General features: G+C 41.5%; 1 protein-coding gene across 4 annotated transcripts in view; it reads left to right on the forward strand.

The window, feature by feature from the left end:
• Nucleotides 1-26,566, forward strand: part of PPFIBP1 (PPFIA binding protein 1) — a 193,313-nt gene continuing 166,747 nt past the window's right edge. For 3 of the 4 annotated variants that reach the window (XM_034645936.1, XM_034645933.1, XM_034645935.1), the window contains exon 1: nucleotides 1-197. The gene's annotated coding sequence lies outside the window, so the exon portion shown is untranslated. Of the gene's footprint in view, nucleotides 198-19,160; nucleotides 19,238-26,566 lie in introns of all 4 variants that reach the window. The other variant, XM_034645934.1, reaches the window with a different exon arrangement.

Below are 26,566 nucleotides of genomic sequence, written 5' to 3' on the forward strand. Positions count from 1 at the left end.
CTGGGAGTGATGTCAGCTCCCAGCTCGGTGCCTGCCCGGATTCCTGACATGGTGTAGGGCCGAGAGGGTGGGGAAGGCGGGAGCGGGACGGGAAAGCGTTCGGGCTGAGAGCCTGCGGCGGGGCCGCCGTGCCGTGGCTTAGAACTCGGACGGAACCAGAACTTTTGGAACTAGTGCCGGCGGCTTTCCACCCCCAGGTAAGGGCATTTGGCTCCTCTCAGAGACCCGGAGGGAAGTGGCACCGTTGTGTGGTTGCAGCTGGGTGTTGCAAGCTGCTCCTCCTCTTCCCCGGGTCGATTTCCTTTCCAACTCACTCCTGTTTCCCAGGGGGAACGGGAACTTTTTGGGGGGGAGGGCTTAACTCCGGTGGCTCCCAACTAGCTTATATGTGAAAAGTACCTCCAGGATGGACCTGTAAGGTATTGTCTGTGTCCTTAGACCCCCCCCCACACCCTAGTCTCCCAGTAATACTTGAGAACCCCAATTAGAGAAGTGTGTGTGTGTGTGTGGGGGGGGGCGGTATTGAAAAATGTCACAAGTTTCGACTCAAAATTTATGCCCTTTGAAAGAGAACGAAAGGTTTGTATTTTTTAGTTTCCCTGTGGCCTGTTACATGTTGATTTAAATGAAAGAATATTATTGTTGTTCTTAATATTGTTATGTATCAACGTAAAAAAATCCTCTTATATTATATGGTCCAGTCAGGATCTGAGAAATTGACTTGGGATGTATTAATTATGAGCTGTGGGAAGACTCGTCTCTTGGGGGCACACTTCTAAAACTCCAACTCCTTTTCATTATGACATTTTAACCGAATCCCTTTCATTGCCAGCTTTGTGATCTGGAGGGGTTAGGAAAGCTGCTGAGAATCTTCAGATCTGCTCCCTGTGGCTGCTTGAGAAAAGGATGAGTGAGGGTTGGTAACTGCGTTTTCAAGGATCATTTTTGGAGAAGAGAGTTTTCACAGGGAAATGGGGTGGAAGGCGGGGCATACAAACTCTTAATTATAGGAGCATGGCTTTTTCAGCATGTGGGACCAAACAAATTCTTCCTTTCAATAAGAAGTGCAGAGAGCAGTAGAAGAAGAACTTGATTTAGTGTCCAAGTTTGGAAGTTAGGAAAAGCAATTGGCCCTTGGGAGGAAAAGATATTTTGAGGGGTGGAAGTATAGAATTCTGATTTTTGTTTATTTCCTGTTTGAAACCCTTTTTCCTGTTTGGAGATCTTGTGTGCCCGGGTCACTAATTGGTTGTGATTGACTTTCTGGGGAAAAGAATTAACTCTATAAACTGATTCAGAACCCTCACTAATCAGTGCTTGAGGCTCTTTCTTTTGGAGAAGGAAAAAAAACCACAAATGGGCTGAGACTTGGGAATCAAGTTTCCCCTTTCGTTCACCACTGTTCCTCAGCAGTGAAGATCCTTCCGTTGCCAGGTCAGGTGTGAACTTCATCATGAGGCAAAAGCTGCATCCCAGGTGCCTTGAATGAAAGGGCATTTCTAGGAGGTGAGGAAAGAAAGAAACGCCACATTACATCTTATAAACCCATGNAGGGAAATAGGGAGCACAGGACTTCATAGACGGGGTTCTCCATCTTTCCAGTCAGATTTCAGAGCTAGAAAGAAGAGTTTTGTTTTGCTGTTGTTTATAAAACACCTGGGTCTGTATTATTCTTAGTTCTTGAAAAAATTAGTACAGAGTGGATAAGGAGGAGGCTTTTTGCAAAGGGAAGGTGTGTTTTACTGAAAAGGTCAGAACATTTTAATATTGGTTTGTGTTTTGGGGCTAAGAAATAGCAAATGCTTAATGGCTGTGAAATAGTGGTGAATGGGTCTTTTCTATTTATGTTCTATGGGAAGTACATAAAACATACTGTATTTTCCAGTGTACTTTTTCAGTGGGAAAGAGGAGGTAATGTGGAATTCCTGTGGGCTAATGTGAGCTCACTGGAGCCTTGGTTGATAGAGTGTTCAAACTGCAGTTTGTATTGTTATTTTTTAACCAGTCAAGTAAGAGCATCTTTACGATGTTGTCCTGATGTGCCAAATTCAAATTTATGCTTTCTTTCCGGGAAAGTAGTCCTGGCTTAGGGACTTGAATATGCCAGTGCTTTAAATTTCATTCACAGTGTTATTGAGTAATAACACTTATTTTAAGTATATTTAATTTTAACTAATATTTATTTCCCTTTCTCTGTTGTTTTTATAAGGTAGTGTGGTGTAGTAAAACAAAGTACTTTTAAAGGACAAAATTTGAAAGATATTTGAGTCATTGAGAAGGGTAGGATCAGGTTTCGGTATCCTACTTCCGATACCTAACTTAAAAAAATAGGATAATCTGGCCTTTGTGGGCAGATAGATGTTGACTTGAAATGCAGGGCACAATGTAGTTCCAGATCAATAGTGCCTAATTTCAAGGGCATCATAGACATTTTTTGGAAACAGGTTCAGTGAGGGAGAGCTTAACTGCTTATGTAGTCTTTTTGTCACTCGCTGTACCAGCACGAGATAAATCAGAACAAGGTCACTTTTTCCCTGTTACGCATTAGCTGACTCCTTGTGAAAAACTTGCCTTTCCTATTCAGGAAATATTTGTATTTTTATAGTTAATTTAGATTATGCTGGTAAATTTGTTACATTAAAGTTAACTTTTTGAGTTTTTCGTCTCCCATTTAAAAAGGTTCCCGCGGGGCGCCTGGGTGGCACAGCGGTTAAGCGTCTGCCTTCGGCTCAGGGCGTGATCCCGGCGTTATGGGATCGAGCCCCACATCGGGCTCCTCTGCTGGAAGCCTGCTTCTTCCTNGCTTCTTCCTCTCCCACTCCCCCCTGCTTGTGTTCCCTCTCTCGCTGGCTGTCTCTATCTCTGTCAAATAAATAAATAAAATCTTTATTAAAAAAAAAATAAAAAAAAAATAAAAAGGTTCCTGGGGCACCTGAGGGGCTCAGTTGGTTGAGTGTCCGGCTCTTAGTTANTGCTTGTGTTCCCTCTCTCGCTGGCTGTCTCTATCTCTGTCAAATAAATAAATAAAATCTTTATAAAAAAAATAAAAAAAAAATAAAAAGGTTCCCGGGGCACCTGAGGGGCTCAGTTGGTTGAGTGTCCGGCTCTTAGTTACGGCTCGTCGTGTCTTGGTCTTGGGGTCCTGGGATCGACCCTGCATTGGCCTGCACAATCAGCCGGGAGTCTGCTTGGAATTCTCCCTCTCCTGCTCCCTCTGCCCCCTCCCTCCATCCGTGCTCACTCTCTCGCTCAAAAAAGGTTCCAATAGCACATTGTTCAAACTGTTAACTGAAAGAAGACCTCATTCATCTGATGCTGTCTTTTCAAAGATATTACATGTTTCTGACCTGATTTGAATTACCTTTTCAAAACAATGAATGAGTGAAATAATGACTATTCATTCACATTTGGGTGTGTGTCTTGATTCTTTATTAAAGAAATATTTCTTCAAAGTGGAGACATAGGCAAGAGATACTGCATAATGATGGCCTTTATTTCCAGAGATTTCCCTAGAAAGCCATATTAGTTCTGAAATTAAGAAAAAGTCACAGTTGAGCAGCCGATCGTGAAATAGTTCAGGGAGCTGGGATTGTTATTGTTATTTTTTAACTGTGGTTGAACAGATGGGTGTAAGTATGAGATGCAAAGCTGTTGAGATTAGTGACACTGGGTGGTGTTTGGAGATAAGTGGAGCAAAGCATCCGTCTTCTGGCCAGCAGTTCCCTTCAACTAAAGGTTGATAATTTCACAGTTAAATCAGTCATCAAACTGCCTAAAAAGGGACACTGTCCCAAACCTGCTCTGGGCTTGTGCAGTTGCTTCATCTGTAGTCTATGATGCCGGTTTTTCCTCAAGCTCCTCACCGTGCATGTCAGAACCTTTTTCCTAGTCAAAAAGCTGACAGCTTTTGTCACATATATTACAACCACAAAGATGGACGCTATATTAATTGGAGGTAATGGCTTAAAAAAACTAAACTGAACCAACCCACCCCACAAAAAATACAAAGACGCTTCTATTTCTTTTACGCTCATTTTAAATCTAGTCATTATTGATGCCAGTTTGGCCTAAGTGGACAATGTTTCAAAAGGCCAAGTGGTGAGGATTACTTTTGCTTCATATTTTTTTCCATTTTGAAGGATCTAAAATGCCAGACAACTGGATTTTAGATTAAAAAAATGGGCTTTCCCAGGAGTTTTAAGTTTACACCTTGTTGCGCACTTTTGTGGGGGAGAGGAGGGTCTGAGTGACATGTGTACCGGTCTATACCTGTTGAAGAGCTTCTATTTCTGAAATGTGGCTTTGGACCCTGAGTGTGGTCCTGGTGGGTGTGGTGTCACAGTTGGTGACTGGACTTGGGTTGTGTGTCTCCCTAGAACTTGCTGTGACTCACATTTGACTGGCCCACATGCAGATCCTTGTTTTCATTGGCAAGTGTCATGAGTTCAGAATAGAAAGATCATTTGGTGTCTTCTGTACAGGGGTGTACCTAAAAATGTCCATGACTGAAGAAATTGTACAAACTCCAATGGGAGTCAGTACCAGTCATTCTGGCGAAGGCTCATGGCTCGACTATGAATCCTGGAGGAAGAAGATCAAGTACTGTAACATTTGGGACTGGCTGTGGATTTGATGGACACCCCCTGAATCCAGACGAAGGCTAGGTAGTTTCACCTCTCTTTTAATTTAGGGAAATCAGCATTTGACATAAAAACAGATGCAAGTTTGAGAGAGCAGGTGTGCTGAGTCCTAGTGTGTGTGTGTGTTGTGTGTGTTAAGAAGGGCAAACTTAATTTTACCTGGTAGGAGAGAGTAAAGATGCTCTTTTCATTGGCAAGCCCATTCATAAATGAGTGGCCAAGTTCTTGAGGCAAGCAAGGGAGTTCTTGGGAAGAAGCAGGAAGCCCATTGGGAAGCGTATTAATTCTTTCATGCTGTGCACGTAATCCTTTACCAGATCACTGAATCTGCCTACGTTATCTTGTATCTCTGTATGTAGGATCTAGCTCACAGGGTCTAGTCCTTTTTGCTGGCTCTTTGTCACCTTTCTCTCTATAGTACTTGCACAAATGTCGTCATCTCGCCACCACAGAGTTTTATGAGGTTTTTGTGAGGACAGTTAATGGAGTTTACTTCATTTAGGAGAAAGTGAAAACAAGGCTAGAACTCGATGGCCTACTTTCTTAATATTCTAACTCATTAGTGTGGCTGCAGTGGTTGCATAAGTCATGTTTCGGCAACCATTATCTGTGTCTAAACATGGTGCTGCTTATAACAACACATAGTAGAGAGTTTTGTTTGAATCAGAATTTGGACACACTCTGCTACTTCTTACGAATGATAGGAGAGTCCAATAAGCCTGTAGGGTCTCCTCTGTATTAACTCTGGGAAGTGAGTGAGTGGGAGAAAGCAAAACAGTGGAGGACTCCGAGAGAACACTCCCGTCGAACCTGTGAGTTGGCCAGAATGATTTGTGTGAAATCACCTGGCTCTCCATGTTTTTCCTCTGGATCAGCTGCTGTGGATGCTTTCACATTCTTCCAGCCCCCACCCCCATCAGTTTGTGACTTTGCACAACCAGAAAGCTTCTAAATAGGGAGTTAAGTTTCTTTCATTGCCTTCTTCCCTCCCCAGAGCACCTTGATTCTCTATGGTGACTTGCGTTCTCCATCACCGTCTGGGGCAGACACAGCTAAATGCCAACCAGAAGCCATCCCACTCACATCCCACCCACACAGCTAAATGCCAACCAGAAGCCATCCCACCTACAGCTAACCCCATTTTGATTTACCACCGTGGCCAGTTTAAAAAGAAAAACAAAAACGCAACGAAAAACTTAATTTTTCCAGAATCTCTTGCAGGGTGTCTAAGTGCAATAGTCTTGGCCAATGAGATGGAAGTAGGTGGGTTGGGCTCCCTCCCCACTTTCAAAAGCTCTTGTAAGGGGTTGGCGTCTGTGAGCTCACCTTTTGCTCTTTGTACTTTTTTCTTCCTGGGTCATGAAGGTGGTTTTCAAAATGGAGAAGCCATCTTGTGACCAAAGACAAGAAGCTTAAGGCTTAAACGGGCTGAGAAGCTGATGGCATTTTCGAACTGCTATCCCAGACCTTGTCTGCCCATTTCTTGACTTTCTGGGAGGAAAAGAAAATCTCTATTTGGTTAGACCACAGAAGTTGGGTCTGTTACTTGTAGCCAAATGTAATCCTAACTGAGTCTAAATTTTAAAAAGTCCTAGTCCATCTTTTCTCTAAGAATTGAAAAGCAGCATTCTGTCCAACAAAAGAGGGGCCGGTCTGGAGCCACACAGAGCCTTAGCTTGAACCCTGGCTTTGCTATTTATCATAGTCTAGTATTGGCAAGTAATTCAACTTCTCTGAGTCTAGGTTTTCCCATCTTCAAAATGGCGGTGCTGATATTTGTCTCATAGAATTTTTAGAAATATTTGCAAAATAATTAGAAATTATGAATAGAAATAATAATGGCACATTTGGCACAGAGGTTTTCAACAAATGGTGGCAACTACTCCCCAGGGAAGGTGTAATGGGGAGTCTGTAGAAGAAGAGGAAAGTAATTCAACTTCTAGTAGGTTCTCAGTAAACACAGATTGAAGGACTGAATGGTAGATTAGCTTTATAGCTGCAACCACTTGTTTGCCTGTACTCGCCATTCGGCCAACGCCTATCTCTTATCCTCAGCCTCAACCACCTACATCAGAATACTTGGAGCTCTTCTGTCTTCCAACTTTGGTTGAAAAAGCAAAAGGATGTCCTTATGAAAAATTTATTAGGTATAGCCTGGGGATGAAGGGTGTGGACTCCAGAGTCAGAGAAATGTAGATTAGAATCCCTTGTCCAAAAGCTGTGTGCTTTTGTCTTCTGTGAAATAGGAATACTTGGGTGCTTATGAGGACTAAATATGATAATATATGTGTTTAAGGAATTCTTGGCTTTGGTATGAGGTCCTCTTGAAGATGTAAGAACAAAACATGGTCTTTACCCTTGAGAAAAGTCACATATGGGAGATGGGGGCAGAATGGAGATGGCCCTCCTTCAAATAACCATAATAAAAAACAGATTTAGACTACTGTTTAGCTGTTAATATGGTTGGAAGAGAAAACATGTTGACTTATACATATGTCTGTTGTATATTAAGGAAAACAGCCAAGCACATACGTATAGTTTATATTTGTTAATGCATGAAAAATTATTAAATAGGGTGATTTATGGGAGGTGAGATTAGCATGGCAGGGAGGATGAAAGGGGCTTTAATTTTTTTAAAAGTATATTAATGTTTATTTTACAACCTTCATGCATTATTCCTGAAATATAAAAAGTGCTTAAGTTCAAAAAATCAATTTGTTGGATTTTTGGGAGGTAGGTGTGGGAAGATCAGATGAGCTAGATAAGTCACTCAAACAAAGGACTGAGTTTGGTGGGATCCCTAGAGGAGGTGGGATTTGAATGGGTCTTGAGGGAGTAGGAGATTTTGAGAAGGCAGTGGGGGGAGATGAGCATGCTGGGCTTTGGTGTGAAATGTAGAATGTAGTGAGATTAATTTTAGAGAAAGATGAGATACAGAGATCAATATTAAGAACAGTAAGATGTAATGGAGCCAGCCCTTAGAGGGTTTTTAAGAGAGTGACAAGATTATGCTTTAAAATGAGATTTTTTTTAAAAGTGGGGAGAATCATGAGAATTATGTCATAAAGGTGACTTTGGAAATAGTATGTTGGATGTTATTGGAATATAAGTGGTGAGGGGTGGGGAGGGGGTAAAACACCTTTAATCAAGAAAGGCATCAGGGCACATGGATGGCTCAGTCATTTAAGTGTTCGACTCTTGGTTTCAGCTCAGGTCATGATCTCAAGGTTCTGAGATTCAGCCCCATGTTGGGCTGTGTGCTCAGTGCAGAGTCTGCTTGGGATTCTCTCCCTCTCCTTCTGCCCCTCCCCCCACTCACGTGTATGTGCTCTCTCTCTCTCAAATAAAATAAATAAATAAAATATTAAGAAAAATGGCACACAAGTGAAAGTTGAATTTTAATGGGAAATAGGATGAATTAAGAATTGAATACCTGGAGTTTGAGATTCCATCATGACCCACAGTAACTTACCTTTGTCTTCTCATTATATCAATGGGTAAAGTAATAGTATCTGTCTTATTAGGTTTTTAGAATGACAGTAGCAACAGTAGTAATAGTTAATGCTTACACAGCAGTTGGCATATTCTAAGCACCTTACATATTTTAACTTAGATTTAATCCCTACATCAGCTATAAGAAAAGGTGTTGTTATTATTCCTACGCTACAGAGGAGGAAACTGAGGCACAGAGAGGCTAGATGAATTTCCCTAGATTGTGCATGTTGGACTTGTATTTTTTTTAAATTTAAATTCAGTTAACATATAATGTATTATTAGTTTCAGAAGTAGAGGTCATGATTAATCAGTCTTATATAATACCCAGTGCTCATCACATCACCTGACCTCCTTAATGTCCATCATCCAATTACCCCATCTCTACCCACCTCCCCTCCAGCAACCCTCAGTTTGTTTCCTGTGATTAAGAGTTTCTGATGATTTGTCTCCTCCTCTGATGTTGTCTTTTTATTTTTTCCTCTCTTCCCCTATGATCCTCTCTGTTTTTCTTAAATTCCGTATGAGTGAGATCATATGATAATTATCTTTCTCTGATTGACTTGTTTTGCTTAGCATAATACCCTCTAGTTCCATCCATGTCACTGTAAATGTCAAGGTTTCATTCTTTTTGATGGTTGAGTAGTATTCCATTTGTGTGTGTGTGTGTGTGTGTGTGTGTGTGTGTGCGCGCGCGTGTGCATGCACGTATGTGTTTGTATACCACATCTTCTTTATCCATTCATCTGTCGATGGACATCTTGTCTTTTTCCATAGTTTGGCTATTGTGGACGTTGGTGCTATAAACGTTGGGGTGCAGGTGCCCCTTTGGCTCACTGCATTTGTGTCTTTGGGGTAAACACCCAGTAATGCAATTGCTGGGTTGTAGAGTGGCTCTGTATTCAACTTTTTGAGGAACCTCCGTATGTTTTCCAGAATGGCTGCACCAGCTTGCATTCCCACAGATCCCGTAAGAGGGTTCTGCTTTCTCTTCATCCTCGCCAACATCTGTTGTTTCCTGACTTGTTAATTTTAGCCATTCTGACTTGTGTGAGGTGGTATCTCATTGTGGTTTTGATTTGTATTTCCCTGATGCCAAGTGATGTTTAGCATTTTTTTTTCATGTGTGTTGGCCATTGGTATATCTTTAGAGAAATGTCTTCATGTCTTCTGCCCGTTTCTTGACTGGATTTTTTTGTTCTTTGGGTGTCGAGTTTGATAAGTTTTTTATAGATTTTGGATACTAGCCCTTTATCTAGTAAGACATTTGCAAATATCTTCTCCCATTCTGTCAGTTGTCTTTTGATTTTATCTACTGTTTCCTTTCCTGTGCAAAAGCTTTTTATCTTGATGAAGTCCCAATAGTTCATTTTTGCCTTTGAAGACATGTCTAGCAAGAGTAGCTGTGGCCAAGGTCGCAGAGGTTGCTGCCTGTGTTCTCCTCAACGATTTTGATGGATTCCTGTCTCACATTTAGGTCTTTCATCCATTTTGAGTCTATTTTTGTGTATGGTGTGAAGAAATGGTCCAGTTTCATTCTTCTGCATGTGACTGTCGAGTTATCCCAGCACCATTTGTTGAAGAGACTGTATTCCATTGGGTATTCTTTCCTGCTTTGTCAAAAATAATTTGTCCATAGAATTGAGGGTCCATTTCTGGGTTCTCTGTTCTTTTCCATTGATCTGTGTGCCTGTTTTTGTGCCAATACCATACTGTCTTGATGATTACAGCTTTGTAACAGAGCTTAAAGTGCAGAATTATGATGCCACCACCTTTTGTTTTCTTTTTCAACATTCCTCTGGCTATTTGGGGTCTTTTCTGGTTCCATACAAATTTTAGAATTGTTTGTTACAGCTCTGTGAAAAAAGTTGATGGTATTTTGATAGGGATTGCATTGAATGTATAGATTGCTCTAGGTAGCGTAGACATTTTAACAATATTTGTTCTTCCAATCCATGAGTGTGGAATGTTTTTCCATTTCTTTGTGTCTCCCTCAATTTCTTTCATAAGTTTCTGTAGTTTTCAGAGTACAGGACCTCTTTGGTTTAATTTGTTTCTAGGTATCTTCTGGGTTTTGGTGCAGTTGTAAATGGGATCAACTCCTTAATTTCTCTTTCTTCTGTCTCATTGTTACTGTATAGGAATGCAACTGACTTCTGTGCATTGATTTTTTATATCCTGCCACGTTGCTGAGTTCCTGTATCAGTTCTAGCAACTTTTGGGTGGAGTCTTTTGGGTTTTCTACATAGAATAGCATGTCATCTGCAAAGAGAGAGAGTTTGACTTCTTCCTTGCTGATTCAGATGCCTTTTATTTCTTTTTGTTGTCTGATTGCTGAGGCTAGAACTTCTAGTACTATGTTGAACAGTAGTGGTGAGAGTGACATCCCTGCTGTGTTCCTGACCTTAGGGGAAAAGCTCTGTTTTTCCTCACTGAGGATGATATTCGCTCTGGGTTTTTCATATATGGCTTTTATGATATTGAGATATGTTCCCTCTATCCCTACACTGCAGAGTTTTTATCAAAAAAAGGATGTTGTATTTTGTCAAATGCATTTTCTGCATCTATGGAGAGGATCATATGGTTCTTTTCCTTTCTTTTATTAATGTGATGTATCACATTGATTGATTTGCGGATGTTGAACTACCCTTGCAGCCCATGAGTAAATCCCAGTTGGTCATGGTGAGTAATGCCTTTAATGTACTGTTGGATCTTATTAGCTAGTATCTTGGTGAGCATTTTTGCATCCATGTTCATCAGGGATATTGGTGTGTAATTGTCCTTTTTGGTGGGGTCTTTGTCTGATTTTGGGATCAAGATAATGCTGGCCTCATAGAAAGAGTTTGGAAGTTTTCCTTCGATTTCTATTTTTTGAAATAGCTTCAGAAGAATAGGTATTAATTCTTCTTTAAATGTTTGGTAGAATTCTGCTGGAAAGCCACCCAGCCCTGGACTCTTGTTTGTTGGGAGATTTTTGCTTCCTGCTTCAGTTTCCTTGCTGGTTATTGATCTGTTCAGGTTTTCCATTTCTTCCTGTTTCAGTTTTAGTAGTTTATATGTCTCTAGGAATGCATCCATTTCTTCTAGATTGACTAATTTGTTGGCATGTAGCTGCTCATAATATGTACTTGTAATTATATTTCTTCGGTGTTGGTTGTGATCACTCTTCTTTCATCATTATTTCAGTTCTTAGTCTTTTCTTTTTGATAAGTCTGGCCAGAGGTTTATCGACCTTACTCTTTCAAAGAACCAGCTCCTAGTTTCCTTGATCTGTTCTACTGCTCTTTTGGTTTCTGTTTCATTGATTTCTGCTCTAATCTTTATTATTTCTCTTCTCCTGCTGGATTTAGGCTTTATTTACTGTTCTTTCTCCAGTGTATTTGAGACCTTTCTTGTTTCTTGAGAAAGGCTTGTATTGCTATATACTTCTCTCTTAGGACTGCCTTTGCTGCATCCCAAAGGTTTTGAACAATTGTGTTTTCACTTTCATTTATTTCCATGAATTAAAAAAAAATTCTTCAGTTTCCTGGTTGACCCATTCATTCTTTTGTAGCATGCTTGTTAGCCTCTAGGTATTTGAGTTCCTTCCAAATTTCCTCCTTTGATTGAGTTCGAGTTTCAAAGCATTGTGATATGAAAATATGCAGGGAACGATCCCAATCTTTTGGTAACGGTTGAGACCTGATTTGTGATTCAATGTGTGATCTATTCTGGAGAATGTTCCATGTGCATTGAAGAAGAATGTGTATTCTTTTGCTTTAGGATGGAATGCTCTGAATATATCTGTGAAGTCCATCTGGTTCAGTGTGTCATTCAAAGCCCTTGTTTCCTTGTTGATTTTCCGCTTAGATGATCTGTCCATTGCAATGAGTGGGGCGTTAAAGTACCCTACTATTATTGTATTATTATGGATGTGTTTTTTAAATTTTGTTATTAATTGGTTTATATAATTGGCTGCTCCCAAGTTAGGGACATAAATATTTACGATTGTTAGATCTTATTGGATAGACCCTTTAAGTATGTTATAGTGTCCTTCCTCATCTCTTATTATAGTCTTTGGTTTAAAATCTAATTTGTCTGATATGAGGATTGCTACCCCAGCCTTCTTTTGATGTCCATTAGCATGATAGTCTTCACCCCCTTACTTTCAATCTGGGGGTGTCTTTCGATATAAAATGAGTCTCTTGCAGATAGCTTACCAATGGGTGTTGCTTTTTTATCCAGTCTGATTCCCTTGTCTTTTGATTGGGGCATTTAGCCCGTTTACATTCAGAGTAACTATAGAAAGATAATAATTTAGTGCCATCGTATTACATGTAAAGTCACTGTTTCTGTATAATGTCTCTGTTCCTTTCTGGTCTATGTTACTTTTGGGCTCTCTCTTCGCTTAAAGGATCCCTTTTAATATTTCTTGCAGGGCTGGTTTGGTGATCACACATTCTTTTAGTTTCTGTTTGTCCTGGAAGCGTTTTCTCTCTCCTTCTATTTTGAATGACTTCCTTGCTGGATAAACTGTTCTTGGCTGCATATTTTTTTTCATTTAGCACCCTGACTATATCATGCCCGTCCTTTCTGGCCTGCCAGGTCTCTGTGGATAGGTCTGCTGCCAGTCTAATGTTTCTCCCCTGTAGGTTATAGACCTCTTGTCCTGAGGTGCTTTCAGGATTTTCTCTTTGTCTCTGAGATTTGCAAGTTTCACTATTATATATTGGGGTGTTGATCTATTTTTATTGATTTTTTTTTTTGAGGGGGATTCTGTATGCCTCCTGGACTTTAATGCCTGCATCCCCAGATTAGGGAAGTTCTCAGCTATAATTTGCTCCAGTATACCTTCTGCCCCCCCCCTTCTTCTGGCATCCCAATTATGTTAATAATGTTTTGCTTTATGGTATCACTTATCTCTTGAATTCTCCCCTCATCATCCAGTAGTTGTTTATCTCTCTTTCCCTCAGCTTCTTCATTCTCCATCATTTTGTCTTCTATATCTAATTCTCTCTTCTGCCTCATTTATCCTTGCAATTAGAGCCTCCATTTTTTATTGCATCTCATTAATAGCCTTTTTAATTTTGATTTGATTAGATTTTAGTTCTTTTATTTCTCCAGAAAGAGCTTCTTTAGTGTCTTCTATGCTTTTTTCAAGCCCAGCTAGTATGTTTATAATCATTATTCTAAACTGTAGTTCTGACATCTTACTTACATCTCTTACTGATTAGGTCCCTGGCAGTCTGTACTGCCCCTTGTTCTTTTTTTTTTTTTTTGATGTGAGTTTTTCTGTCTTGTCATTCTTGCAGAAAGTGGTCACCTTTCTATTTGTAGAGTTGCAACTATTTTCTTAGATCTCCTGTTGAGTTCACAGGTGTTCAGAATAATTTGATAGCTATCCAGCTGAATTCCTGGGACTAGATTAAACTAAAGTGTCCTACTCCTCCGCTATCTTGGACTATCCTCTGTTGGAGTTTGTATTTAAATGCAGATAGGTACAGTCTCTAGGGTAAGTATCTTCAGTCACTTCCTATTACTGCCTCTGGCTTACTTCTGTATTTGGCATGTTAAATGCCATTAAGATCTGTTAGTTGATTTTATCCACATGAAGATGTTAAGAATTTGAAATATGGGGGCACCTGGGTGGCTCAGTTGGTTAAGCTTCTGCCTTTGGCTCAGGTCGGGATCCTGGGGTCCCGTGATTGAGTCCCGCATCGGGCTCCTTGCCCAGAGGGGAACCTGCTTCACCCTCTCCTTCTGCTGCTCCCCCTGCTTGTGCTCTGTCTTGCGCTCTCTCCTACTCTCTGTCAAATAAGTAAATAAAATCTTTTTTTAAAAAAATTGAGGGGTGCCCTGGTGGCTCGGTCATTAAGTGTCTGCCTTTGGCTCAGGTCATGATCCCAGGGTCCTGAGATTGAGCCCTGCGTCAGGCTCCCTGCTAAGCAGGAGACTTGCTTTTCCCTCTCCTACTCCCCCTGCTTGTGTTCCCTCTCTTGCTGTCCATCTGTCTCTGTCAAATAAATAAATAAAATCTTTAAAAACATTTTTTTGAAATTCATGTTTGGAGTTTAGGCAGAATCCTAGATTGATGGATCATTTCCATGGAGCGGTTACATAATGAGTAAGATAGATGAACTCACTAAAGAAGATGTAGAGTAAAAAGAGAAGCAAGTTAGAGCTTTCAGGGAACTTTTTTTTTTTTTACAGAATATATATATTTATTAGCATTTTTGTAGTCAGATATTTTTAAAGGCTAGAAAATATGGGGCAAGGAATCATGACAGAATGTGGCATGTGGAGGTTTATTTGAATCTAATGTTGATCAATTATTTCTAGGCCATGAAATTTTTAATATCAAGGAAAGATGTCCTCTATTATGGATAACTAGTGAGCACAACTTAGCTTTCACTTGATTTACTTTTGGAAATCTTAGAGAAATGCCTATAATCTGCGGAAACACAACAAACCATAAAATACTTTGAAACTAAAAAAGCAAAATTGAAAATTTAGTTATTTACTGTTACGCTGTGTACAATATATCAAATATTCCCAATTTTATTGTTATTTACATTTTTTACTGAAAGATAGTTGACATACCACATTATATTCTTTCAGGTGCGCGCCATAGCAATTTGACACTTCTGTACATTCTGCAGTGCTCACCACAATAGGTGTGGTTTACCATCTATCACCAAACAGTGTTATTAAAATATTATTGACCACATTCCCTCTGCTGCACTTCTGTTCTCTGTGACTTATTTATTTTACCACTGGAAATCTGTATTTCTTAACCCAACTATTTTGAAGAAGATGCAGAGTAAAAAGAGAAGCAAATACATAATTTCCAGGATCTCTTGACATTGAGACATGATCAGGCTAAACGAAATTGATTAAAGGAGGAAGAGCAGGAGCCACCAGACAAGGGCAATGTGGTGGTAGCAAAGGGAAGAAGCAGACCGACACACGTGGCCTGTCCTTGCCATCCGTCGCAACAGACCCGTTAGAAGGATGGGTCTGAGGAACTGCCCCTGGGCCAGCCACAAGGTCATTTGTGAACTTGGAGAGTGCAGTCTCAGTAGCCCAGTAGAGATGCAATCCAGAGTGCAAAAAACAGGATTGCAAGGGAGGGGATGCACCGCAGGTGGCCTGTTAGCCCAGCCTTTCAAGGAATGAAACCAGGAGAGGCATGCTGTGATAGTTTGGTGCGAAGCAGGCAGGGAGGGGGGGTGATGGGAAAGCAGCATTAACAATTGGGGAGAGTGGCCGGATAGCCCTGAACTCCCTAAGAGCCCTTTTTCAGATGGGCTAGAAGAAAGGATGGGGAACTAGAAAAAGATGTGATTGGAAGGGTTATGAGTTGAGTAAGCTCACCACAGGCAGTCTGCATTTTTTCAGCCTAATAGGCAGTGAAAGGAAATTCATAGACAAGCCACTGAGGCTCCTGAGAGGCCGCTCTCAGGATTATTGGTGCAGAGGAAAAATGTGAAAGAATGACAGAAATCTCTCATCTAAACAATACAAACTGACACATTTGCCGGGATGTGTCTCCAGGCAGGAAATTAATTTATCGAAGTGGAAAGTGTTGGTACAAAACAGAAGAGAATGAAATGAGACAAAGGAAAACTTGACTGTATTTGAAGGAGGCGTTTTTAGATAGCCAAACTTAGTGGTTCACAGAACCACTTCCCAGGGGAAGCCCGAGCGCTCCGAGAGGTGAGAAACAGCTTGAGTTTGGTTAAAACTGCACGGCCAAAGCTCGGGGGAAGCACTCTGTAGAAGGGAGATGTCCTGCAGAGAGGTCTCTGCCGTAGATACTTAGGTCTTCTGTAGTCATCAGTTGAACTAATTGTCTCTAGAGCCATTTTCAGTTGGAAAGACATCGGCTTGCACTATTTCAGCAGATGTGTTGTTGTAATGACGTGAGGGGCCTGGGAGAAAAGGGCTAAAGTGATTTAGTAATTAAGAGTATGGAACTAAAAATCAGCACCCCCATTAGTCCATAGGTGGGTCTTTTGAGGGTTGCTTTGAAAGACATCAGGAGGAACTTATCCAGGTGTGTGTAGCATTTCATTTTATTAAGATTTTATTTACTATTTGAGAGAGTGCATGAGCATGCAGTGGGTGGGGGTGGGGGTGGGATGGGTGGGGGATGGTGCCTGCAGGGGCAGAGGGAGAGGGGATAGAGAATCCCAAGCAGGCCCCACACCCAGTGTGGAACCTGTCCCGGGGCTCTGTCTCACCACCCTGAGGTCATGACCTGAGCCAAAACCAAGAGTTGGTTGCTCAACCCACTGTGCCCCCCAGGTGTCCCATGTGTGTAGCATTTTAGATAGGCATGATATTCTTGAGTTCAGTGGTTCTCAGGGGGCCAGCCACATACTTTGTGGAGCCCTGTGTCAAATGCAAATGTGTATCCCCTTGTTCAAAAAGCAGAAAAAAAGCAGTGTTAAAGGTACTAACAAAAAGCTTTTCCTTCTACACTCTCTCCCTTGACTTGTCCTCATGTTTGCTATTTAATATCGTTCTAAGTGAAGAGAAATTAAAAATTTAAATTATTAGCATGATTTGTACTGTTTATATGGTGCAAGTCCAGTGTTAAATGCAAATATAAGAGCATTCGACACATCTGCAGAATTACTGAAATCACACACTTCGTATTTTGTAATTTGTATGTGTGTATGTGTATCGTTCTTACCAGAGTGTGGAAACACTGACCAAAACTGACTACTTGTATTCACTTCTTGATACCTGCATTCTATTAGTCTTTGTCTTACAGAAGGAAGGGTTGGCTTTAAGGAAGGACTGAAAGGAAAAAGAACCATGGGTTGCCCTATCTCCTTTTCCTTCTATGCCATTATTTTCAGTGTCTGTGGTTGGCTAATACAGGGAAGTAATAGGAGTAAGAGGATATGATAGGATTCCTTGATTGGTTGTGTTTCTTAGAAAGATACTGTTTTGTTTCTGCATGCAAAGCGGGCAGTGGTACCTTTGAATGGAAAGCATGGCTTCTGGGAGCTGTCAGCACCCACCCACCTGCTTACTTTGTTGTCTTTGTAACACACTTACCTTGAACTAATCTTGCTGGGCTTCCATGCATCATGAATCCACAGAAATTCTGTACTCTTGGGTCATGGCAAACACTATGTAAGAATGGTGACCACACATACTAAACAGGATCTCCTCTGCTCACACACATGCTCCATTTCCCCATCAGACCTCACTTACGAAACACAAGTTCAAAGTTAAGAATCTCAAGTTGATGACAGCAGAGCATTAAACCAAGCATGGAGCCTTTCTGAGCATGGGGTCCCGTGTGACCATGCAGGTCACAAGTCCATGAAGATGGTCCTGTTCTCAGAGGTCGAAGAGCACACAGTTAAGCCTGTTTCCTCTTTGGTCTTAAAGACTCCCCTTTATTATCAAAGTTTGCAATGGGTCAGGTTTGTGTCTGGTATCCTAATGACCCTCTCCTGGACATCAGCACTGTTATTTTTTTTTTGCCTTGCATACATTTTTTTTTTTTAAATCACTATTACCTCCGCCATTGCCTTGGTTCGCATCCCTGTCAGCTCTGATGTGGGTCTTGTGGTGTCTAAGTGGGGTGTCTCTCCCAATCAAATGAGGGCCCCCAAATGTGGGGTGATGATGGGGTCAAAGCCAGTGGTGCAAGTGGTGAAAGAATTCATGTGAGGCAGAACAAAGGAGATAGAAGTTTATTGAATAGACTGTAGGGTGTGGGGGTGGACAGGACAGCAGAGGAGAGGCTGCCTGTAATGAGGCAGTGGGTGGGGGCTGTTTTTAAAGTGGGGGTAATGAGAAGGTATGCCGATGTATGGAATTCTCCCATTTTTGGTAACTGTGCCTAATTGTAAGTAGCCCATTGTTCACAGGTGCATGCATATATATATATATGTGTGTATATATATATATATATATACACACATATATATGATTTATTTATTTGAGAGAGAGAGATTGAGAGAGTCAGTGGGGTGGGGGTGGGATGGGGGCAGGACCAGAGGGACGGAATCCCCAGGCAGACTCTTCGCTGAGTGCAGAGCTCGACGTGGGGCCCAATCTCATGAACCATGAGATCATGACCTGAACCAAATTACGAGTCAGACGCTTAACCAGCTGAGTCACCCAGGTACCCCGGGCAAATGGATATTTTGAGGTGTCACCTGAGGGCCTGTTTGTATTCAGCCAGGGGGGTGCTTGTGGGACCTTTCTACATTTCATTGCTCAAGCCTGTTGCCTAAAAGCAGTCTCTACACACCCTATAGTTGGTTTCTTTCCTGTATTCTACAACACATTGCCAGACAAATCTTCCAAATATACCTTGGATGTGAGGCTACCCTGCCTGCCCCAAAAAGCTTTACTTGACTTCCTGTGGGCTATGGCTAATGGCTGTGTTTTTATACTGGTGGTCCTGGGGTGGAGACTGCAGGGAGATAGGTTTGGTTTGACCTACATGGTATTTAAAGAAATTTAAGGCAATACTTAAAAGTTTGGGAGATTTCACCTAATTGAAATCCAGATTTTTAAAAACAGGAAATCTGGCTACTCTAGGCTCTTGTTTCCTTGTGTTGGGCTGATGCCCTTAGAGAACAGGAGGACCTGTGGACTTGGGGAAGAAGACATTTGGATTTACTTTTAGGGCAGATTGACTCATTGTTCTGGCAAAATCGTCACTTTCACTTATGTAAATTTAAAACAAGTATCTGCCTATTGTGCTCAGGGAATGCTGATGTTTTAGTCTGAGAAATTAAGTTCTCCACCTTCATAATGGAATGTATTCTTTGCAGCAGCCCTTGGTTACTTTTTTAGGAGAAATATTTCTTGGTCTCACCTGGTCAGTGTCACCACTGGTCACCTGGAGGTCACCTTGTGTCCTCATCTGGGCTTGACCTTTTCTCCCACTCTTGTCTTCCCCTGTCCTGCTGGGCTGAGACCTAGGCTCTGCCCCTCTGCAGTGTTTAAGTCCACTCCACCTTTTCTCCTACTCCTATTGGCTCTTCTCTTTGAACCCTTCCTTCTCTTTTCCAGGCCCACTTGAAGCAGTTCAGGAAACCTTTGCCGAGAGCCTCCGCCAGAGCTCAGCCCTCAAATTCTGCTGGAAGCAGGTTGTGAAATTTTTGGTTTTTCAAATACTCAAGTGCCAAGGGCGTTTTTGAGGGTTCATTGCCCGGTGATTTTGAGGTACTCTGATCCGTCCAGTGCCGGTGCCTGCGTATTGGTATCTGGCTGTTTTTTGAAATCCTATTTTGTGAAAGGAACTTGATTCGCCTTCTCTCAGTGAATTATGACGGCAACACTAGCATCGTCTCCATTTTACAGATGAGGAAACAGTTTTCTTCAAAACTGGCTCTCCACATAGCTTGTCCATGACTATGTCTTAGTTTTTCAGATAGATGATATACTTGTCAAAAGCCACAGCTGTGCCTTTGTTACCAGAGTCTGTTATCTGTCATCATCCATAAATGTTTACGTGATGAGAGAAATGGTTTACTCGACCAATGTGCACCAAGGCCGACTTGATGAGGCTCCGTGGGGTGGATGCAAAGAAGAATCAAGTAGAAAAGATGAGTGTGTATTATAATTTACACTAGAAGGTATGCCTCCTACCCGTGCACAAATACAGTATTGAGTTTTGGATCTTGGGCTTTGAAGTTAGGTGGGCCTCGCTGTGTCTGCTTCCTCCTTTGTAAAATGGGGGCAATGAGAGCATGTAATTTGTACCAGTGGTTTTCAGTTGGGGTGATTTTGCCCTGGGGATGTCATTTGGTGATGTCAGGAAACATTTGTCATGTTACCGCTGGGAATGGAGGCCTGGCATGCTGAACCCCTTACGATGCATGGGACAGAACAAGGAATGACAAGGAATTGCACTGACAGGAGTGCTGAAGTTGAGAAACCCTGCCTTGTAGGTTTGTGAAGATGAAGGCAGATAATGGATGCCATCTCAAAGATTATAAAATCAGCTTTTAGGAGGGTGAAGCCCAAAAGGCTCAATTTCAGCGGCATCTGTGATTCCTGCCAAGAAAAGCCCTTATGATGAGGATTTCGCGCTCTCCTGTTTAGAGGACTCCCTGGAGATTGTTTATGTTACATTGTGTACTAACACGAGCTGGCTGGAGTTATTGGAACCGTAAAACAATGGTTAATTTTTAGGGTGTTCCTGGTCAACTTCCTGCTTGCTTAACTAGTTTGTTCTGTGGAGATAATTTTGGTGTGTGGGTTTAAATCCTCTGTTGGAAAAGGTTTTGGTTAATGAATTTCCAAAATATGTTTTGACAAGAGGGCGGTGAAAAGTTTTTTTTCACGGCAAGACGCCTCATGTTTTTCTAGCCCTAGATTTAACACAGAGCCTCTCTTCCCCCAGTTTGCTGCCTTACCTGCCTGCTGCACAGTGTTTGGGTATTTGTGCGCGTGGTTTGCAGGGTTGTTGGATTTCCATCTCTTGTTGGTTGTGGGTTTGCAGGGTGATTGTTATTTAAATTTTTTGTAATTATAAAAGTAATATGCACTTTATCGAAGATTTTAGTAGTACAGAAAAACCATAAAGACATAGTAAAAAAAAAATTATCGGTAATCCTACCACACAAAGGTACAACTATGTTGCTGTGTTTCTTTCCATTCTTTAAATTTATGTATTTTTTCCATATTTGAAATATTCTGAGTGTATGGTTTGTGTCCCCCCCCTTTATTTTACTTATCATTATTTTATTTGCCTTTCCCCACACTACAGAAATAACTGTAAATATTATTTCTAAGGACTGTAAAGTGTTCCATCTAGGGATGTTTCATGATTTATTTAATCCGATTGCAGAGACTGTTTTCAGTATTTGATGAACATCTTAGGTACTCGGCATTTTCTGTCTTTCAGATCATTTTTATTAGAACAAAAGGATGGACATGTGTATGGGGATCTTGAATGATATTGCTATTAGTTGCCAAAACAGTGTGTACTACTTTTTGCAACCAATAGCAGAGTGATATTCTCATTTTAATAGTATTTGGCAATTTTCTAGGAGAAAAGATATTTTGTTTTTCTTTTTTGTTTATTTGATATTAGTGAGATCAAACATGTTCATATGACTGTTGACTGTATTTCCTGTTTAACAAACTGTTCATGAACTTTGCCCATTTATTATTTATTATTGGCAATTAGTGTTTTCTTCATTTGTCATAGGTGATGTATTTCACGTATTAACCCTTATTAATCTTCTCTCATCATTATTGCACATATTTTGACCAATTTTTTTTTCCCTTCTAATTTTCTTTTTGGTTTGTCTTTCAGTTTTGTTTTTGGTCCTATAGAAGTATAAATATTTATGTAGTCGAATCTGGTGATTTTCTTTTTCATGGTCTTCAACCTTCCCTTGTCTGTACTGAAATGAACCCTTTTCTGTTCTGGAGGTCACTATCCTGAATTGTCAGTGTTTAAAATTCTGCCCCCACTCTAGACCACTAGAGTTTCCTAATGAGGATAAACGGGGCTCAAGTGTGTGGTCGAATCTGGGCACCCACTGTGTACCATGGAAAAACCTCTCCATCTGTGTGTGTGTGTGGGGGGGGGTGGTGGGTGGGTGTGTGAGCAGGCCGAGTGAGTTGGGAAAGTTGATGAGAAAGGGTGGGGCTCGTGTTGGGCAATGGCTCATTTTGTTTGGTTTGAATTTCTTTCCTACAGGGTAGAAATGTGCTTCCCTGAAGGCAGGGGCTTCCATCCATTCTCACAGGGCTGCGTAACTGGGACTAGCAGCTTGTTAGTGGCTGTGCCTGGCACAGAGCTGGCCCATCACCATTCTTTTATTTCTCTGGTGCCTGAGAAGGTACACTGAGCAGAGACTGGCCAAGTCTCCTTCACTCCTTACCCCTTAAGTTTCATTCTCCTGGGCTCCATTCACTGTGTTGCCCAGGCCTCATCAAGGTAATTCGTTGCCCTGTGTAGGACTCCCCTCGTGCCATTCAGCAGCTGAAGCTTAAAGAGGAAGGTAATAATAGCAAATACAAATAGTGCTTACTTGTTTTGCAAAGCGCTTTGACTATGACTTTATTATATCCTTCTCCCCTCAACCTTAGGAAGTTAAATACTATTTTCATCTCCATTAATTTGGAGGAAACCACCACTCAATAGAAGCATAATTAAAATCTAGAGCTTCTGACCCCAGAGCTGATCCTCTGTACTTAGGAAACAATTCCATCGTTGTAATTTCTGGTTGTAATTTCTTGGTGGTACTACTGGGCAGAAGGTAGCAGCAACTTTGGGTTTGGGAGTCAGGCATATCTTGGATGGAATCCCAGTAGAGTCATGTCTTAAGATTGTGACTTTGTGGCTTGTCCAGGCTGAGCCGTGGTTTTCTTGTCTGTAAATGGAAGCAACAGTGCCTACCTTGCAGGGATATGAGGAAGATTAAATTGAGATTATATATACAAGATGCCTAGCACAGTAAGCCCCTGGCTTACTCATTGCAGGAGCTCAGTAACGATTGCTGCCTAGTCTTAAAGCTAAAAATGCTACTGTTCTTTTTTGTTAAAAAAAAATTTCAGAATAACTGGCAAACCTGCTCAGACTTGTGAAATTTTAGTAAATACTATTTATATTTCAGTGCAAGGAACATTTCTTTATCTGGCCTATTTATTATGCTGTTGAGTAGATTTTGTTTTCTGTTATGGATGTCAACCACTTCTCTGAAGTCCTTCTGCTTGGAGAACTTTGTGATGAATCCCCAGCTTAGGACTGTACTCACAGCCAAAATAAAACACGTTTTGTCTACATGTTTATGTAAAAAAGCACAGGCAGTTTTTTGGAAGGACCATAACCTAGTCATTCCTTTACACATAGTTGAGATTTTTGGCATCATTCATGTTACTTGTTACTTGTCCCATGTATAATAAACATTCAGGTAACAAAGCAGTCTTAAAAAGAAAGTTGTAGGGACGCCTGGGTGGCTTAGTCAGTTAAGCGTCTGCCTTCGGCTCAGGTCATGATCCCAGGGTCTTGGGATCGAGTCCTGCATCGGGCTGCCTGCTTAGTGGGGAGCCTGCTTCTCCCTCTGCCTGCTGCTACCCCTGCTTGTGTGCTCGTGCTTTCTCTCTCTCTCTCTCTTAAAAAAAAATTGTAGAAAATCATGAGAGAAGAGAAAGTTTCTAAGTAACTCAGGAGAACACTTGTTAATTAAATTTGTTTTTCCGTACCATATATAATTGAGTTGGATCTGATTGGTCCTTATGCTAGATTTTGTTATCCACATAAAAAGCCTCCACTAATATTATGAAATTATTTCTGCCTAAAGAATTTCAACATGAGGATGGTCTTGCCATTTAACTTCTATTGTGTGTTTATTCAGACTTTTTCATTTTAATAAATTGAGCCAAGTAATTATACATTTTAGCTTGGAGTTATATTATAATCCAATGCAGCCTTGTTTCTGTGGAGTTAAAGATAATGCCCTCTGGCAATCTTCTCTAAAATGTATCTTGAATCTTCTTATTTTGTCCCTGAAGTCATGGTTGCATTTTCAACAATACACCATCTTAGTATTGGAATGGGGAAAGGTTAATGTGGGTGGGGCTTTATAGGGTTAATAACTAACCTTGTTCTTATTCTGGGAAATTTAGTCTGTTGTCCTGTGGTTTTTCCACCTCCCATGGAATGGAGAGGACATGATGGTAAGAATGGAGAGACAAAGATGGGAAAGCCTCTTTTTAATGTAATTTATATAAGTTACATAAATTGGAGTCATAAATTAGTTGCATTTTTATATAATTCATGCCATATGTATATGCTTTACACAACACATGGATACAGTTAAGTATCAATGATTAAGTGAAATTTACGTGATTTCTAAGTTCCTTCTTATGTCTAGAGTTCAAGGATCAAAGTTAAGGAACTGTTGGCCAAATCTTGTGACTATTGCAAAGAGAGTGTAGGATTGTAAAATGCCACGCCCAGTTTTAATGGTAGGTAGGCAGTTGTTTTCCTAAAATTCCAGGCCCAAAGTTTGATTTCTTAATTTGCAGCCAGAGTGGACATTTGGGGGCAGAGGTGGGAGTGTTGATAACGGTGAATAGAGTAGATGAAGTGTGGAAGAATACAATTGATGCCGATGCAACTATTAATTTACAGGATACAAAGGCCTAAAGACTGTGCTTTGTGATCTCGAGATAACAATCCAGTTGGGCAGCCCTGAGCCCATCTCTTCAGCCAGATCGTTTTGGCACCAGCCCTTTGAAACAAAGCCTGAGAACACAGAGAGTTTTACCAGGCATTTCTTGTTGCTGGCTGGTTGGCTTATGAAGTAAATAGAGTAATTAGCTCTCATTAGCACTCCCACAAGCTGTAATGCATCCACCTGAGGCCGAGAAAGCCTTGCTTCTGTTCCTGAAAACATGAAAATCCCCATCTGATCTCTTCAGTCCGAGCATTTTTGCATTGCAGAAACAGAATGCCAACTTGGCAAGAATAAAATCCACCAGGTGTCTCAAATGACAGTAGCAGATCCTGCTGACCAGGGCGGAAGGCTTTCCTAAGAGCAATGACTGGGTCTGAGAAATCCGTGAGCCTTAGATAGCCTTTTCTTCTTTGCCGCCCACTTCTTGTGTATTTGGATGACATGAGCCGGGTTTGTCAGAGATATTGAACACTGGTGGTCCTCTGACTTGACCTCCTTAGCCTCTTGTCAGCTGTAGTTCAGAAGCTGTGGTACCGACAGAGTGTCTGGGTTGTGTCAAGTCTTTGAGAACGAGAGCCCCCTGAGGGTGGTCTGTGGCCCTGTTCAGGACCCCCTGCCGTGGATAGTCCTTGTTCCTCTGAAATACAGATCTGTGATTATGAAGCTGGGAGCCAGAGAGGCACATGGAGGAGGGAGACAAAGTCTTGGAGCTTTGTACACAATCCTGGAGAAATATATAGAAAAACTGCAAATTGGCGGATTTTATAGGAAAGAACCCTGAACCAAGAATCCGGCAACTTGATCGCAACACTGATCAGGTGTGTGATCCTGGGCATAAAAGTGAGCTGCTAATAATACCAGCCGCGCCCTCACAGGGAGAGCTGTGAGGGTCATATGAGACAACATGTAAAAAGCGATGAAACGTGAAGCAGGAGTGTGATTTTTAAGTTGAGTTTTTCATGTGGAGTACATTATCTACGTTTTTAACATTCTGAACCCAGACCTTTGGCAATAAGATCCAGACACGGTGCAAATACCTGCTTTTGCTCGGACTTCTACTTTGTTACATTCCTCACTCCATCTGGGGCCCTCAACTGGGCTAGAGCCTGAATGACTGGGGGATGGCTCCTCACGGTGTTCTGGAAAGTGCTACTGCCTCCTGGGCAATGCTGTAGCTGTCGCCCTTGGTTCTTGCTCAGGCCTCCCTTCCTTCTGGTTTCTTGGGGGTGCAGTAAATACTGCAACGTCGTCAATAATCTGTCAGCTCCAAGAATTATTCCCTCTTATGAAAAGTTTGAAATGCTGGGGATAAGGTGTTTAGGACTTGTTTCATACTTCTTTGTAGAACTGTGTAAGTAGCTTGAGACTCTTTTCCTAGGATTTGAGGTCCTGAAGCAAGTATGCCTTATGTGGGGAGGGGCAGGCTCCATTGGTTATGGTTGAAAACATCAGACCCGGCATCCCATGATCTAGTGTCCGTTTTCAATGCCATGTGATGTTGTGAGCCTGTGATATTTCTGGGCATTATTTAACCCCTGTCCCTGTTGACTGCATTGGGTTGGTGTTCAGAAAGTGATCTGGGCTGACTATCAAAAACGTGTAATTATTAAGCCGAGTCACAAACATTTTTCAAAGATTGTTTTTGGCCTCCTAGGACCTCCAATAGTATGTTGCGATAAAACGTGTCTAGGGCCTGTAACTTCCTCAGTACAATTGAAAAAATAACTTTCTACACTTAGAAAACAGCAAACAGCCTGTCTTTGACGAGGTGCCCTGGAAGCATGGTGAGGCCAGGAATTGGGTGCTGAGGGATTTTAGGGCTGAGGAAAAGGCAGTAGGATTTGGTGAAGGAGAAGCTGACCAGCAATGCAGCCACAGCTGAGGCCCCAGCTGCCCTTCTGGGGAGCTCTGGAGTTGGGATGGCCCCAGTGGAGGCAAGGGACTGGACCTTTGTATTCCTGAATCAGCCCATTGCTGGCAGCTGGCCACCCCTGCTGGTGGCTTAACCTTGATGAAGCAGTGTCCTGCAGCTGGCTGGGGGCCTTGCCCTTGAGCTGTCAGCAGCCAGGATGTGTGCAGCTGGCTCTAAAAATGGGGTTTGGCTGGAGCACACCAGTGCCTACTCCCCTGTCCCGAAGAATCTAACCCCTTACAAAAGAAACAAATAGGAATAGGTGGCACCAAAATACCAGCATATATAGTCTCTTTATCTGCAAAGTCAGGAAGATTGGATCCCTTAGCAAGACTGAAGAGGTCATACTCTTTTGTTAATGATCA

The sequence above is a fragment of the Ailuropoda melanoleuca genome, chromosome 16, assembly GCF_002007445.2.
Source record: "Ailuropoda melanoleuca isolate Jingjing chromosome 16, ASM200744v2, whole genome shotgun sequence".
Lineage (NCBI taxonomy): Eukaryota > Metazoa > Chordata > Mammalia > Carnivora > Ursidae > Ailuropoda > Ailuropoda melanoleuca.